Source organism: Pinus tabuliformis, chromosome 6 (assembly GCF_031772625.1).
Source record: "Pinus tabuliformis cultivar Carrire ecotype Pingquan chromosome 6, CPIR1, whole genome shotgun sequence".
NCBI lineage: Eukaryota > Viridiplantae > Streptophyta > Pinopsida > Pinales > Pinaceae > Pinus > Pinus tabuliformis.
The window spans coordinates 1,352,840,861-1,352,857,672 of NC_142292.1; positions in this window are offsets into that span (position 1 = coordinate 1,352,840,861).

Below are 16,812 nucleotides of genomic sequence, written 5' to 3' on the forward strand. Positions count from 1 at the left end.
TCTATAACAGAAAAAGTCCATCCGAGCATTTGTCACTTCGAGCTCGTTAAAACATCGAAGGAGACTAGAGCCATCTTTAGCTTTTTCTCGACTCTTTAAAAGTGAAAAAGCAAGTTGTGTCTAAAGCGTCGTTAACAATTTATTTTAAACGGAACAATCACCCTTTATTCCTGCATTGATCTTTAGGTTGAAAAGATGGAGCACACCAACCAAGGAATTCCTCTTGGTGGAAATCCTAGTCCCTTCTCCTCTTGGGGAGATGTTGGTGCGCCCCACATGGCCACATTGTCGCTTCCAAGACTGACAATTGGCCTACCAGTCTGGCTCTTTTCAACCAATGTCGTTCAGAATACCACCATTCCTGAACAGTCGAGTCAACAGTCAGATCAGACAAGAGTTTCCTCCCAGCCTTCCACTTCATCTTCCTCCCCTCCTTCCTCTTCGATTGACGGAACTGGTCGAACAAAAAACCAGGTTCCTAAGGAGAAGAAGGAGAAGAAGAAGAATGAAAAGAAGAAGAAGGAGCCTAAGGCGACTGGGGGAAAACAAGTGTCATCTAACAAAAATCCACACACAACACTCGTAAGGCCTAAATCGCCATGCGTCATATGCAAGGGAGACCACTTCCATAGAGATTGTCCCTGTATCCCCCGGATACTAAGGGACTGGTCCCCCCGTTTGCACAATTCGGTAGCATCGACCTCTGATAGCCATGTCGACTGCTCACCATCAACTAGTGGGAGTGAAGCCCCAGGACAGAGCGGGAAAGCTATATTTCCCTGCAGACTGTGTGAAGGCGATCACGCCATCCACCATTGTCCCTTCTTAGATGAGGCAAAAAGAGTTCTGGAAGATCGCCCGATTTTACGAGCGCATCTCCCTCCTGGATATCAAAGACTCCTGCCAAGTCCCTCACTAGTTGAAAACCCGGCTGACCCGCCCAAGTGGTCAGCCGAAGCACCTGTCATTGAAGATGAACCGTCTGAATCCATACCTGATGAAAGTCTAAAGGTTGAAACGACAGTTGACCCGGTTTTGCCTTCAGAGGATCTATCTTCGAATGACACCATCACAGAGGAGAATAAAGACGACACCGTCCAGATTCTCTTCATCAGCACTGACTCTGATGATCAAGGGGGCAATGCCACCATTCCTTTATCGCAGGAAGGAAGTTCATCAGAGCGCTATCCGGCCGTATACTCGGTCCCACCATCAAGCAACCTGGTTGTGTCCTTCGACTAGAACCAACTAGGCAGACCCCACTTGCCAGCTAGCATACCATTCAGAATCATTGTCCAAATATACAGAATGGTAATGGCTGGTACAGTCATTGATGAAGGGGCATCTGTGAGTATCCTTTCCTCTATTGCCTGGAAAGCACTTGGTTCGCCTACGTTTTTGCCTGAAATGAGAAATCTATCAGGCTTTGATAAGGGAACCAGTCGACCTTTAGGGATCCTCCCCAATGTGCCCATAACATTGAAAGGGAAGATCGTTCAAATGAACGTGATGGTCATTCAAGGACCCTTGGATTATAACCTACTCCTTGGACGAGACTACATATATTGCATGGGAGCCATCGTCTCATCACTCTTTAGAGTAATGTGTTTTCTGCATGAAGGAAGAATGGTCAAGCTCGTGGACCAACTTTCATTCCCCGGATCACACATTGTAAGTAGTCATGAACCATCCCTAAATGGTCTATTCACGCAAGAAGTGTCTCAACCCACGGTCCGTCCTCTTGATGAGCACGAGTAATCCGGAAGGATATGACTGGAACCCAGGGGGCATGCGCCCTGGGCTGCGTCGGTAGGGAAACTTTGGGTATAGGGTAGGTTTCCACGGGAGAATATGACTAGTCCGTACCCCGTCCGTAGAGGAAGAGGGGTTGTTCTAGAATAAGATTCTTTTGTCAAAGTTATGTGAGTCGGCGGTCGTCGTCGCTCACCGATGGTAGACATCGCCGAAGAAGTGTTTTATTCGTAGCCGCGAACGAAACAATCTTTGGGTAACCTGAAAGAGGTAGGCCTCTCTCGGCAAGGCAAATGTTTTGGCGGAAGAAGTAGAGGTAACCTTGAAATTGTACTTTATGCCTGGGGGCATGCAAACCTTTTGGAGTGCAAGCAAGGGGCGGCTATTTATTTTTTAAATTTTTAGGACCTCTAACCCTTTAAACTCGTAGGATTAGTCGTTTCTGAACTTGCATAAAGAAAGGATCCAGGGCAAAGCTTACGTGAGATGAAGCTCCATAAAAAATAACATCTCCAATGAGACACTCTTATCATATGACTGGTATAAACGAGTAGTTTTAGCATAAAGTTCATGCTCGTTAAACAATAAACGCAAGATCCGAGCAGTTTTAGCACATAGTTCATGCTCGTTAAAAAATAAACATAAGTCCGAGCAGTGTTTTGGCGCATTCAAGCTCGTTAAAAAATGAACCTATTCTGGTAAATAACCATTGTGTATTTAACCTTATCTGCCATAAAAGCCTTGGTCGTGTTTGCACCGTCACCTCCACTTTTCATTTGGCCGATCGTTTACCTCCATTTGATTGTTTACCCATTTTGAGGAACAGCTGCGAAGAGTGATTTTACCTAGCCATCCTTGTGACACTGCCGTGATTGGAAAATTCCAACATGTACCTGGAATCAGCTGCTAACCCTGTTCATCACTCATTCCTCAGAAGACGAGTCTTCTTTAAGATCTTTTCAACTGACTCGTAAAATATGAAAAGATTGCCGAGTTTTGGCCTTCCAGCTCGTTAAAACGACCGGAAGTGCTATCCCTCCTCTAGATTTTAATCTTTTTGGACCTGAGGGATTATTGCACAAAAAGATCGAGCGGTTGTTTTGTTCGGCTCATTAAAACTATCGAAAACTCATCCCTTCTGTATTGTTTTATACTTTTTCGGACTTAAGGGATTAGATGACGAAAAAGGACTTTTGGAGTTAAATTTACGTACCTTTTCAGACTCTCTAAAAATGAAAAGGACCGAGTTATCCTTGTCGTTAGACTCGTTAAACCACTAAGTAGCGACAAACTTGTCTTTAGACGAGAACGAGTTTCACTATCGCTAGACTCGTTAAAACATAGCGATGGGCTTGCCCGAAGGGCAGGTTATAGAACAAGCATATGTTATCCTCCTCAAGCTTGACAAAAATAAAGAGGTACTGGTCAGCAATGACTGGGGAAAAATTGGGAGAAAATCGAGAAAACTTTGATGGTAGCAGGTCGCTCTTGAACATGACACTTTTCCTCCGTACCACAATCGGGTTGGGTTGTCTCATTCACCGGTCACATCACCATGGTCTCGCCATACCATCCATATTTGGGGTAATGCTACCGATCCATCGCATCAGTGTCGCCATATGTTCAAGAGAAGTCGTTCAGAAAGAGTCAGCCGGGTCCCATCCACTGCCATACATTATCCTTCATCCATTCATGACCGCCACCCTCAATCATATGTCACAGATCGTTTTCACCTCCATTAAAATCATTAGCTCCGTTCCGTGTCACTGATGTGGGATTCATCAAGGCCCTCCTTTGACGGATCGCTTCTTGTCGACATCAGCTCATTATCCAAGAAGTTGATCTAGGAACAACCCCTTGAGTACTTTGAAGCTTGCATGCCTCAATGGCAAGTTTCTCACTTCCGGCGATAGGTATACATCAATGACCTTCGACCAGAAGATTTTGCGTGGTGTTCGACACCAAGTCCTTTATTCACACCACGTGAATTGTACTACAGTACCTTGAGGGTCATTATCATTATCGGTGATTCCTCTCGCGCTTGTTAACGGTTTACATCATTGACCGGTAATCAAGTGATGTCTTTCCATGTTCGACTTCAGCGCAATTCTCACATGGATCGACTTGTACTTAGAGTGAAGATCGAACGAGTTTGAAGACCCCGAATCTAGTTTCATCCATCCGGGCTCCGATATATATTGAGGAAAGATAAAGACATTTGACATGTACATCATTGCAGTAGATGATCATCCTACTCAAAGGATGATAATTTCGCCAAAATTATCAGTCTACCATCAGACGATCGTCTGTTCTATGTACAAAAATGAATTTATAAAGCTGAGCATGGGAATGCCCGCCTCAACTAGATCATGAAAGCAGTATGAATCATAATGTATTGTATTGTATCTTATTACAGGTCTCTTCCCAGCAAATGGATGAACTTCGGACCCTCCTGGATAAAGCATTTCACCCGATAAATGACCTCATACTTTAGGGGGCAACTGTTATAGACATTTTTGTGCCTTACAGCATTGAGCATGAAATGTCCATAATCTAAGGGATCCAAAGTCCCTAAACATGTTGTTCCTACCCCTAGAGGAACAAGGCTAACTAACCACAGCAATTCACAGAAGTTCTCCACCTGAAACCACTCAAAAACAAGTCAATTCAGGATCATGTCAACTGCTCCACTGAGCATCTGCACTGAATGTCAACTGCTACACTGGCTACCTGCGTTGAATGTCAACTCCAACACTAGCTACCTGCGCTGAGCGAGTTTGGAAAAGTGGCAGGCTCATTCCTTAACGTGTCAATGCTCAGGAAGCTTCCAAAATGACACTTGCCTCAGGGAATTCGACTGGTGATGCGTAAGAGGTTCCAAATCTCCAAGTGGAAGCAAGAACCTCCAAGTGGACTCAAGAACTGAGAGAGGGAGAGGACACTAGTCAGATCTCAAGCTGACTCATCCTCTCTCCAAAATAACTATATATATATCTCTCCTCCATGAGATCTAGAGGCTGGAATTTTGTTATTGCAAAGAATTGCTGTTGGTTTGAGACTGGAAACATTGGGTGCTTAATGCTTTGAAGGGAGCTGAAGAAGGAATTCCATTCTGCTGGGAAGGAGATGTTGGATTGGAGCCCTCTGGGTTGTCTCTCTTCCTGAACCTTGTTATCAATCAATAAAGCTATCTTGGTTTTCTCTTATATACTGGTGTATTTGTATGATTACATTAGTGTATTGGATTTACTTCTAATCCTGAATCATTTGTGAATATGAATATATGCCTTTGTGTTGTGTTCTTCTCTTGTCGCAAGTAGCTGTTCTCTTGTCACAGGTAGCTGTTCTCTTGTGATCTCGTGGGAATCAAGTAGTTGTTCTCTTGAGCAAGCGAGGAGGCAAGTAGCTGTGAATACCCTAAGAGAAGAGGATCTAGATCGAGGGACAAACGGAAGACAACGGTAAGTCTATCGATCTCCCCTCTTTCACATTTCATAAAGGAAGAAACCAGAATAGTTGTATCTGTTTGTTGCTAAGGCACTGTCACACCTTAGGTGGATAGGATTGTCCTGCATAGGCATTTTTCCCCACAACAAGGGCTCATGAGGGGGTGGATCATGGGATCCATTGGTCCTTCAGCATTGGGCATCTGCTCATCCTGTGATTCTCCCTACATTTCAGAATCTACTTCTTTTCCCTTCCTTGGAAGAGGAAGGTTACTAATCTTCCCAAGGGTAACATCCTCATAAAAGGTGACATCATGACTTATTTCCACTTCTCTTTGACCAGACACATAGATTCTATATTCCTTAGAAGTTTCAATGTAGCCCACAAATGTTCCTTTCTTCCCGGAAGCATCCAATTTGCTTCTGTTTTCTTTCAACACATGAAAATGTACGAGGCTACCAAAAAAATCTAAAGTGAGAAACATCAAGTTTCTTACCAGTGAAAAATTCTTCAGGAGTCTTGGAGTCCAACGCTTGATGAGGGCATCTATTTTGAACATACACGATGATGTTTGCAGCTTCGGTCCATAAGACCTTCGGAAGGCTTTGATCATGAAGCATGGTATGAGTGGCTTCTACGATAGAATGGTTCTTTGTTTCAACAACACCATTTATCTCAGTGTATATGAGGTAGTGGTCTCCCTCTTAATACGAAATCCTCTACAATGATATTTGAACCCATTTGATTCATATTCGGTTCCATTATCGGTCCTCAATATTTTGATTTTCTTCTCAGTTTGATTTTCGGCCAACGCTTTCAAAGAACGGAACCATGAGAATGCTTCATCCTTCTTCTTCAAGAAATATATCCAAGTTTTGCAAGAGAAATCATCTGTAAAGGTTGAATAATATAAGTATCCTCCAAATGAGTTCACAGGCATTGCACTAGATAGATCATAATGAACCAATTACAAAATGTTTGTGGTCTTACTATCACTTGAGTGGAATGGCCCCTTTGTATGTTTTCCCTTGGCACATCCCTAACATACACCTTCATGCTCTATTTAGAATTCACGCATACTTGTAACCATCTTCCTTGCATTGGGTAAAGCCATATAGTGAAGATGGGCAAACCTCCGGTGCCATAGTTCAGATTGAAGAGATGTGGCACAAGACATAGCTCCCAATGGACTTCCTTGAACTTGATATAATCTGTCAACCCTAAATCCAAAAGTAAATGCTTCTTTGAAATTTTTTTTCCATACATGTACCTTTCCATCGATGAATTCCACCTTGAATCCTTTGTCTTCCATTGTTGAGATAGACACAAGATTCTTCTTTAGATCAGGTACATGTAGTACTTCTTGAAGATAAATAGTGTTACCTTGATTCAATTGAAGGGTAACATTCCTGGCTCCCTTCACAGGATAGGTGGCATTGTCTCCAAGGATAATTTCAAAATTTGTATATTATCTATCAAATTTGAAAGAGCTTCATTGTACCTGGTGAAGTGTCATGACGCACCACTATCAATCAACCAATTTCCTAATGTATCTGGACAAGAGGTAGTACAGAGGGCAGATATAAGACAAAATTCTTTTTTCTTAGAATTTACAACATTAGACTCATCATACCTGGAGTTTCTTGTTCTTTTAGAAGCTCGATCATTTGCAAGTTGAGTGGCAGAAGAATTTCTTTTCCCTTTGTTGTTTAACCTGTCATTCCCTTGATTGTTAATGTTGCCCTTGGAATGATTGTGATCATTCATCATGATATGTCTCCCTTCTATTTGGACCAAACTTGTTGCAAGTGAAGCATCTTCCCTTCCTTCCATTTTTGAATCCTGGTCTTCGTTGACTTTGCTTCTTTGAACCTGCATTGTTCTTCTCCTTGGCATGAGTGGAGAATGCAGTAGGATTATTCCTATTCGAAGGCATATCCAATTCCATTATCCTTGTTTCTTCTTGAGAACATGTACTCAACAATTCTTCAAAACCTGGAATTTTGTCGTTATTGAGAATAGTAGTGTTGAACACATGCCATTCGGGAGGAATACCTCCAAGGGAAATGAAAGTGAGCTTCTTGTCAGAGAGAACTTCACCATCAAAAGAAGATCATTTTTTTATCTCGGTAATATACATGAAGTAGGATTGAATATCCTCACATTTTCCCTTCTTTATATCCTTCATCCTTTTCTTGAGGAAAATAATTTGATTTGAATTGCTAGATTTGAACATGCCAACCAACTTGTCATATATCTCCTTTGATGTGTTCAAATTGGAAATGTAAGCAACTAAATGCTTATGAATATAATCCCTGATTATCTTTTTGGCTTTGACTCCACCTTTCTTGTATTTGGTTTTAGCAGCAACTGGTGAATTAAAAGGAGGTTTTGAAATATTTCCCTACACAAAATCTATCACATCTTGTTCTTATAATGTCAAATCAAGAGACAGATTCCATGCAAGATAATCATACTTATCATGAAGCTTATCATCAGACTTGAAGTAGGATGTGGAAGCCATTTAATCTTGTCTTTGATCAGTGATTGCTTCTCTCACTCTTTCTTAGGCTTTTTCTTCACCTCATCTCTGATCCCATGTTAATTTTAGGATAACAATGGTATGCTCTATGCTTAGAGAAATTTAATTTCAATTTCTTTATTAGCCCAATATCAATATCCAATTTAAAAATCACATCATCATGATAGTAAAATTCAGATAGAACATAAACAACAATAGTAGAAGACAAGAAAACACAAGAGGACACAAGATATGGCACCATCCATATTCCAGGGATAAACCCCAATACGGGTAAACCCTTGATCAATTCTTCTTATAATTCTTCAAAAGTTCAGCAGAGAGAGTACAATTTACTCTATTCACTTGGCCAATCTGATCAGTCCAAATAGTAGAAAAAAAAACATAAATTGACCTCCAAAACTACTCAGTCAACCTTGGTTAACTCGGCCTCCAACAACAATATAATGCATCCCAAAACAATATGAAATTAACCAGTCAAACCTAGTTAACTAAAATCAAAGAAACAACCAGAACTAGGGTAGTCAATGCTAGCCAACGCAGGGTTCAAAGTGCCTCGGTTTTTGTACCCATAACTGTGGCCTACCCAAACAAAAGTTTCCCTCACAAAACTGAAGTCAACGTTGGTAAAAGTCAGCCTCCTGAAATTTCAGCCTCCTGAAATTTTTGTATCTTGAAATTTTGGTCAAATATGGTCAATGTAGTAGCTAGAAAATCAGACCTTCCTTCGCATGTGTGGAGAGAGAGAAACCTAGAAATCTGTACCGAATCAAGATGAGAGAGCTAAAGATGAATGAGAGTGATGCCAAAATGAGGAGGAGGAACCTTGTATTTATATGCAGTGTTGAAGGCTAGAGGAGGCTAATTTGATGGCTAGCCGACCTTGACAATTTGTCCATAATCAAAATAAATTCATAACTTCATTTGTACATGTCAGAATGTGATGATATTTATATCAATCTTATGCCCCTCAGAAAAAGGAATCCAAGAAAAATATCAACTACCTCATAAGAGTTATCCAAAGTGATTTTTGGCCCTAGTTGCTAAAGTTAAGAAGAATTAATACCAAAAGATCAGTTCCTTCTCTTTTAGTATAAATTGTAGGATCTGAGTGACAGTGAGCAAAGCCTATAGTTAGTAGAAAAATACCCATCTTCTCAAACATAGTTTGTGGAGCTTGTCTGAGACCATACAAAGAAAGACGTAGCCTACAGACAAGAGAAGTGTCTTGCATAAGACCAGGAGGCTGCTCCATATATATTTATTGCTACAAATATATGTGCAAGAAAGCACTCTTCACATCCATCTGATAAACTAACCAGCATTATGAGGTAGTAAGAGACAACAAAAGACATATGGAATTCATTTTGGCAATAGGGGCAAAAGTTTCAGAGTAATCAATACCTTCAACCTATGAAAAACCCTTGGCCACTAGTCGTGCCTTATACTTGTCAACAGTACCATCTGCAACATACTTTGTCCTATAGACCCATTTGCAATGAACTATTTTTCATCCCTTTGGAAGAGGAACGAGATCCCATGTGTGATTCTTCATCAAAGAAGAATACTCCTCTTTCATGGCAGAATCCCATTCAAGTATCCCAACAACATCAAAAAATTGTTGGGGATCCTCTAAAATGGCATGACTGAAAAGAGAAATACCAACTGTCTTGGGCTGAATATTGTTGGGAGCAGGAGAAAAATAACTGAAATCAGATACATCATAGCCATACCTTTCAGGTCACTTCTTTTGGCAAAGGCTTCTCCTCTCTTGTTCATGATTAAGATGTCCTGTGTAGTCTGATCATCTGCAGCAAGTGGTTGTTCTTCTAGTTAATTTTCATCTTTAGGAGGAGGATTCTCATCATCCTCTTGATCATCTAGAATAAAACTATCAGCATGACCTAAACCATCCATAGTGGGTTTTGATGAGTGTTTGAAGTTCTCATCAAAACGAACAGATCTATGAAACAAAACATCCTTTGTAATAGGATCAAACAATCTGTATACTTTCATGTCTTCACAGTAGACGAAAAAAACAGTGGTTGGCTCTTTTTCTCCACAAATTTACATTTCTCATTTGGAATCAAGGCCCATGCTGCACGGCCAAAGACTCTGAAAGTAGAGACATAAGGTTTGACATGATTCCAAGATTCCTCTGGAGTCATATGTAACACTACTTTATGGAGCATCCAATTCTGAATATAATTGGCACAATTCACTGCTTCGTCCCAGAGGGAGGATGGCAGGTTCTTAGACTGAATCATGCAATTGGCCATTTATTTCAATGTCCTATTCTTCCTTTCAACAATGCCATTTTACTGAGGGGTGTAGGGAACAGAGTGTTGATGCAAGATGCCATGTTCTCTACAAAAATATTTGAATGCCTGAATGACATACTCCCCACCATTATCTATGTGTATATTCTTGATATAAAGAGAGGATTGCTTCTCAACAAAATCTTTAAATTTTTTTAAAGTGGCCAAGACTTCACTTTCATACTTATATACCCAATATCTACGCAAGAAATTATTAATGAAGGTAAGTGCATACTTAGCTCCTGAAAAGGAACGAGTTGGGAAGATCATAAGATCACTATGCACCAACTCAAGAGGAACAATAGCCCGTAATGATTTCCATTTTGGAAAGGGATCTTGATATTTTTTGCCAAGAACACATCCTGGACAAAACTCCATCTGTGCATGACACCTTAGGAAGCCCAAGAACAAGATTTTGAGAATTCATTTGCTGCAAATATATGTAGTTAAGGTGTCCAAATATTTCATGCCAAAGCTTACTTAATGAATCAACATGTGCAATAAAAGAGATATCAGAAGAAGGTTCAAAACCTGCAAATTTGTATAAGCGAGAGCTGTGATCTACCTTTCCATATTCAACAACAACTTCTGGATCTTGTAGTTCATGAATGAATACATCATTGGGAGAAAACTAAATTCTTTTCCCATCGCCATAATGACAGATCTGATAAATAGAAAGTAAATCTGCAGAGATGTCAGGCACAAGCAAAACATTCTTGATGAAACTACCATCTAATTACACAATTCCTGATCCACAAACATCAAGCTGTGAAGAGTCTCCCACTATAATCTGGGAAACACAACAATTAGATGGAGATGGAAGCAAATTACTGGAATGAGTCATATTATGAGATGCACTTGAGTCAAATATCCAGTTGTCTGAGAATGCATGTAAAGCTCGAGAAAGTAAAGAATTCCCTCTCCCAGATGAAGCGGGTTTGGATATTGAAATATTATGTTGCTTCATCACTTCATTCAATGCTTCAAGTTTCTTATAACACTTGGATTCTTGATGTCGTTCTCCTCCACAAAAGCTATAGGTTTCATTTGACCTCTTCTTCCATGGCTTGGAGGAAGACCTTTTGAACTTGGAAGAGGATGGAGAGGGCTTTGAATTTTGCTGAGGTTTGGAGGGAGGCTCACTACTTTGAGTAGAATCCTTCTTCTTTTGAGGACTAGCTTTGGATTTTCCTTTGGAGATATGTGCTACAAGAGCTTGAGACATTGAGTTAGAAAGAACATCTAACTATTGAAGCTTAGATTGTTCTCTTGTTAAGCATTCAAAAAATAACTCAAAAGAAGGCATTTTAAAATTATCACCAAGTGCATCCATTGTAGAATAAAATGTAGAAGAAAATACCTGATACAGACCCTTCAACTTGGATAGAATCAAGAAATTGCACTCATTGTTTGATTTGGTGCCTCTATATCCTTTTAGTTTTGCAACTAATGACCAAAATTTGATAAGATAGTCTTCAATAGAAGTGGGCTCTGTTATCACTCGGGTTGTTCCCAAAAGTTGTAAGAAAGGGAATACGGTCGAGGTAACCACAGACCAATATTTTAGATACAGATTCTAGCCAATATGCATCCAGAGAGGGCTCTCTCTTTATGATTTAGCTTTGTTTTGAAGGATATTAGGCTAGTTATGAAGTTCAAGGGTTTTGTTTTGAGTTTGGGTGGTGAGATTCAATAGAACAGTGAGGTAAAATTGAGTAGTTCGGTCCATTGGGAATGATGGAGTCAAAGGAGATGGCTTTTTGGATTTGGTTTCTTAATAGAGGATGGTATCACAAAGTAAGGTAGTCAAACATGGAACAATTTGAAGGCTGGAATTAGATGGAGTGGGCTGAAATGGGTGAAAGGCAGTTAAGAATCCTTCAACATATTGAAAGAGGGAAAATGGATACTTACCGACAAAGAGAAGTTAAGAATTCTTTATCAAATAATCAATATGAGAGAATCAGGAAACATGAGCAATTAAGAATTCACTATTTATACTAATTCTGAAGAAAACACAGAGACTAATAAAGACTGAAGACAGAGTGCAGACAAGCAAATTCTGAATTATCATTTTTCTTTATCATTCAGATTACAAAACATAGATGATATAATAAACATGAAAACTGTAAAACACAAGTTATGAGGGACCTATTGATCCAGAGGTTGATTCAAGAATTCTGTGACAGGTCCTCTACTTCAATTCCTCATCCACTAGGCCAGACAACAGTTTGATTCTGACAAATTTTTATTCCAAAGGTTCAATATTATAGCAAAGTCTAAGGAAATCTACACAGACCCAAAAAACCCCTTTAATTCCTCTAATGAAGGGGGTATTTATACAACAAAATATGTACAACAAATATCTCATAAAGGCTCTGAGATAATATCTAAGTTTAACCTAAATTAATTTAGAAGAAAAGTAGAAACAACTAACTTATGTTGTGCTGGAGGCAGGCTTTTAGGGTTCGGCTTGCAGCTGTCCTGTAGTAGCTCTGTGCATCTTCCTGTCTTAACTGCACTCTTAAATTCTGATATGCTTCTCCTTATCGGCTTGGATACTCTTTAATTCTGACTTGATTTGCCTTTAATTCTACACTGATACTCGTTAATGTTGATCTGATACTCTTTGACTTGTTGCGTACCCTGTTTTCTTTGTTCATATTTGTCCGATGTTTAGCCCAAAATATCTATGTGTATGTCAGTTTCTCTCTTCTGCAAGCTTTGGAAATCCCTCTATTTGCTTTAAACTGAATTTAAAGAGGAAGAAAACTATAATATGGCGGTTTGGCTGAGGTCGAGCTCGTCGATGGAGCTTTTTCCTGGTCGAAGGCGGTCGAAAACCTGAAAATGCGACCTTGGTCCCTTTTACACCTAGAGCGCATGGGGGTGCTGAATCAAAAAACATAACAAAATGACCTTTTCATCCTTTATTTGAAAAAAATAATTTTTGGCGGGAAATTTTGGTTTCAAGGATGCAGGACATCAGCATGATGTCAGGGGGGGTATGGGACAGATGACATGGTAGGTAAAATGGTGGTACAGATGGTGACATGGCAGGTGATGCCAGCGAGGGGTGATGTGGCAGGATTACCTTAGCGAGGGTCAGCGGGAGGGTGGTAAGTTGTTTTGCCCACACCGCTTTTGGGCTTGGGCGGTTTCGGGCGGAGGGCTAGCGAAAACCTCGGGCGCGCGATGCGTGTCACATCTATAGGAGAAACACCGCCATTTCCACGTGAATTAACGTTTAGAGGGGGAGGGGGTTGCGATATGAATATCGGCCATCGGATGCAGCGATGGAGATCGGATGGTGGGCACTTAGCGGAGATGGTGGGGACTTAACGCCGCGGGCCCGATCAATTAATTAAAGTTTTTTAATGCATCCAGGCTGATTTCATTGGTTTTGGGTTTGGTTATAATTAACCCGGGTGGTTAATCATCCCACGGTTTGCGCGACGGAGGATACTAACAAGTTCCAAATGAACCTATTAATCCCTGATTAATCAGTGCTATGGTCGTAATCGACCGGGGTGGGGAATATTAATACATGGGGATTTTTATTATATACATACACTAATATGGGAAGGGTATATCTGCATGGGATTTATATACTAAGAGTTAGAAATTAATATGATTTTTGACATGAAAGTGCTAAGCCAAATGTTAAAAACTTAGGCAAAAAGGGGAAAAAGGGGTTTTGAGAGATATGGCTACTTTTCTAAGTAAAACAGGGTTTTTACTTAGGCAGTAGATGAAATGGAAGGAGTGGTTTTTTGGGGATATTAAGCAGATCTTAATATCTCTAGGGGAAATTAGTAAGTGATTGGGGAGAAGTGTGAAAGGGAGTTAGTCATGCCTCGCTTGAGCTGCTCCAAAATATCTGCCTTGCACTTGTGATAGAGGTGTAAGTTTAACACACATTTTGAGAAACAGAATCCATCACAAGTCTCATTCTATAACAACAATCTACTTACCCAGCCTACTTTTCCTAACATTTTTTCTTCTTTTCTTTAGGTGCACTTAGACTATCATACCCTTTTCAATCTTCTTTTCTTTTCATTGTAAGCCTACCTAAGTCTGCACTTATTACTTCCAAGGGCTCAGATTAAACTGTCGAGCTCCTTTGCTTCTCTACCTATCTACTTATCTGTCAAGATTAAACAATTTTGACAGATCTTATTCTCTATCTCTAAAACAGGAAATTCAAACATGAATTGGCCAAGATTAAGCTGTTTGGCCGTTCATCAATTGTGGAAAAATTTTAACAAGCCACACACAATGCTTTATTTACAGAAAATGAAATAGTAGTGGCATTTGGACTTGCACACTTTCCTAGTATTTTTTATTTGGGGTTCACTTCTTTTCATTTTTTCTTTTGATCATTTATTTTTTCCACCCTTTGATTTTTCTTTTAGGGTATACCCTCTTTACATTTTTTAATTTTTTTGATTTTTTGATAATATGGAAACCTTTACAGCAAGGAAAGGATGAACATATTATAGAGTTCAACCAGTCAATCATGAAATATGACACCTATTACTATAGGATTATAACACGGGATCCACTCGGGGATGGCTTTCCCTAGTGGAAAGTCAAGAACAACAGGTCAGATGGCCTTATGAATACCTTTTACTGTGCTCTGAAATCTTCCTTTGCTGAATGTAGAAACTGTACAAAAGGATTATGTAAAATATATACATTATTCTTAAGCTGATTCAAACAATTGTACATATGTGCTAGATGGTTTGCTTGGATTACTTGATCTTATGTTTCCTGCTTACAAATTTCTTCTGCAATCTCCAATAAACTAAAATGAGGTAAAACAAAAATGGTAGAGTTATTTCACTGATTTCAACATTTTCTGCACTTTCCTCCTCATTCGCTTTGCTGAAATGAATAATCTGATCACTTCTTTCAAGCTGTTGATCCTAAATTTCCTTATGTACATGTTAGAGTCAAAATATATCAAAAAACTGGATCAAAGTAGTGTTTCAGCATTCGACCATTCACTGGTCCTTCTTCTGCTTCTGTACCATCCAGGCTCTTTAGAAAGTAAGTATTGTTCCCTTGCAATGCCTGGATGATATATGGTCCTTTCCACAGGAAGTCAAACTTCCCATGTTTTCCTTTGTCTTCTCTTTTGGAATCCCATTTTAGAACTTTTCTTCCAATGTAGAAGTCTTTTGCCTTAGTCCTTTTATCAAATATCTTCTCCAGTTTTTTTTGTAACACTTGGGATCTTTACTGCACTTCTTCTCTGGTCTGCTACAAATGGATGGTCTGATTTATTCTTCTTTAAATGTTATTTGGTTCCACTTGAGCTTCTTGCAGCAATTTCATCACAAGAAGTTCTAAAGATGAATGAAATACAACCTCCATGCCATAAACTAGCTCATAAGGGCTGGTTCCAATTGATCTTTTTATAGTAAGTTTGTCTGCCCATAGCGCATTTGTAAGTGTCTTGTGCCAGTTTTTCTTGTTCTCTTCCAATATTTTCTTAATAATATTGATCAGGATTTTATTGGAAGACTCAGCTAGACCATTACCTTGAGGGTAATAGGCTATGGAATGGCCTAAAGTAAAATGGTATTTGCTGCAAAAATTTATCAGTTTCTTGGATTTGAAGGCAGCAGCATTCTCTCTTATGATCTTTACAGGACAACCAAATCTAGACAATAGGTTGGTTTCTAAGAATCTTATGATCACTATATCATTGGCTTGTTTAGAAGGGATGGCTTCTATCCATTTGGTGAAATAGTCTGTAGCAGTAAGGATCCATTTATGTTGGCCAGATGAGAGAGGATGGATTTCTCCAATGAAGTCTAAACCCCATTGTTGAAATGGTCTTTCAGTGGAAATTGGTCTTAAGGGCAAGGGTAACAGCTTCATTTTGCCTTCAAAAATTTGGCATTTGTGGCAAGTAGTGACAAACTTCTTTACATCAGTGAACAAGGTTGGCTAGTAAAATCTAGCCCTTAGGATTTTGTCTGCAGTTGATTTCCAGTAGAGGTGTCCATCGCAGTCCCCTGCATGAAATTCTTTGAGAACTTTGTCAGCTTCTTCTTTTATCAAACAATTCAATAAAATACTTTCATGATTTTTCCAAAAAAGAGCATTATCTAAAATACAAAACTTTGAAGCTTTCATCTTTAAAAATCTTTTCTTTGTTATGGATAACCTTGTAGGAATCTACAGGTTTAATAATACTTGAATTATATCAACATACCAAGGTGATTCTAAGAAGGCCTGGCTGATTTGTGGAGTCGCCATCTCCTGTTCATTATCTAGTTGATTAATATCTAGGGCTTGAAAGTTTGTTTCAGTCATGAGTTTAGCTAATCCTTATCCTTTTATCAGCTTTGTAGGTTTTATTTCAATGTCATACTCCAATATTTTAGCAATCCATTTACCTCGTTTGCCTTCAATTCCATCCTGAGTCAGGATGTCTTTTACAACAACATTTGGCACATAAGCTACTACATGGGAGTACAATATATAAACTTTGAAGTCTTGAATGGCTTTCACAAGTGCAAAGGCCTGTTTTTCCATGATTTTGTAATTCAGAGGTGCATCTCTAAGTGCTTTACTAAAAAATGCTATGGGTTTCTCACATCCTTGATCATCTTTTTGAAGTAAAACAACTGTTATAGTGTGTTTCGATGCAAATGAGAAAATTATGAAGTCTCTATCGAACTTTGGACTTGTGAGGACTGGTGTTCTGGTCAAAGCCATTTTAATTTCTTTAAACGCTTGATT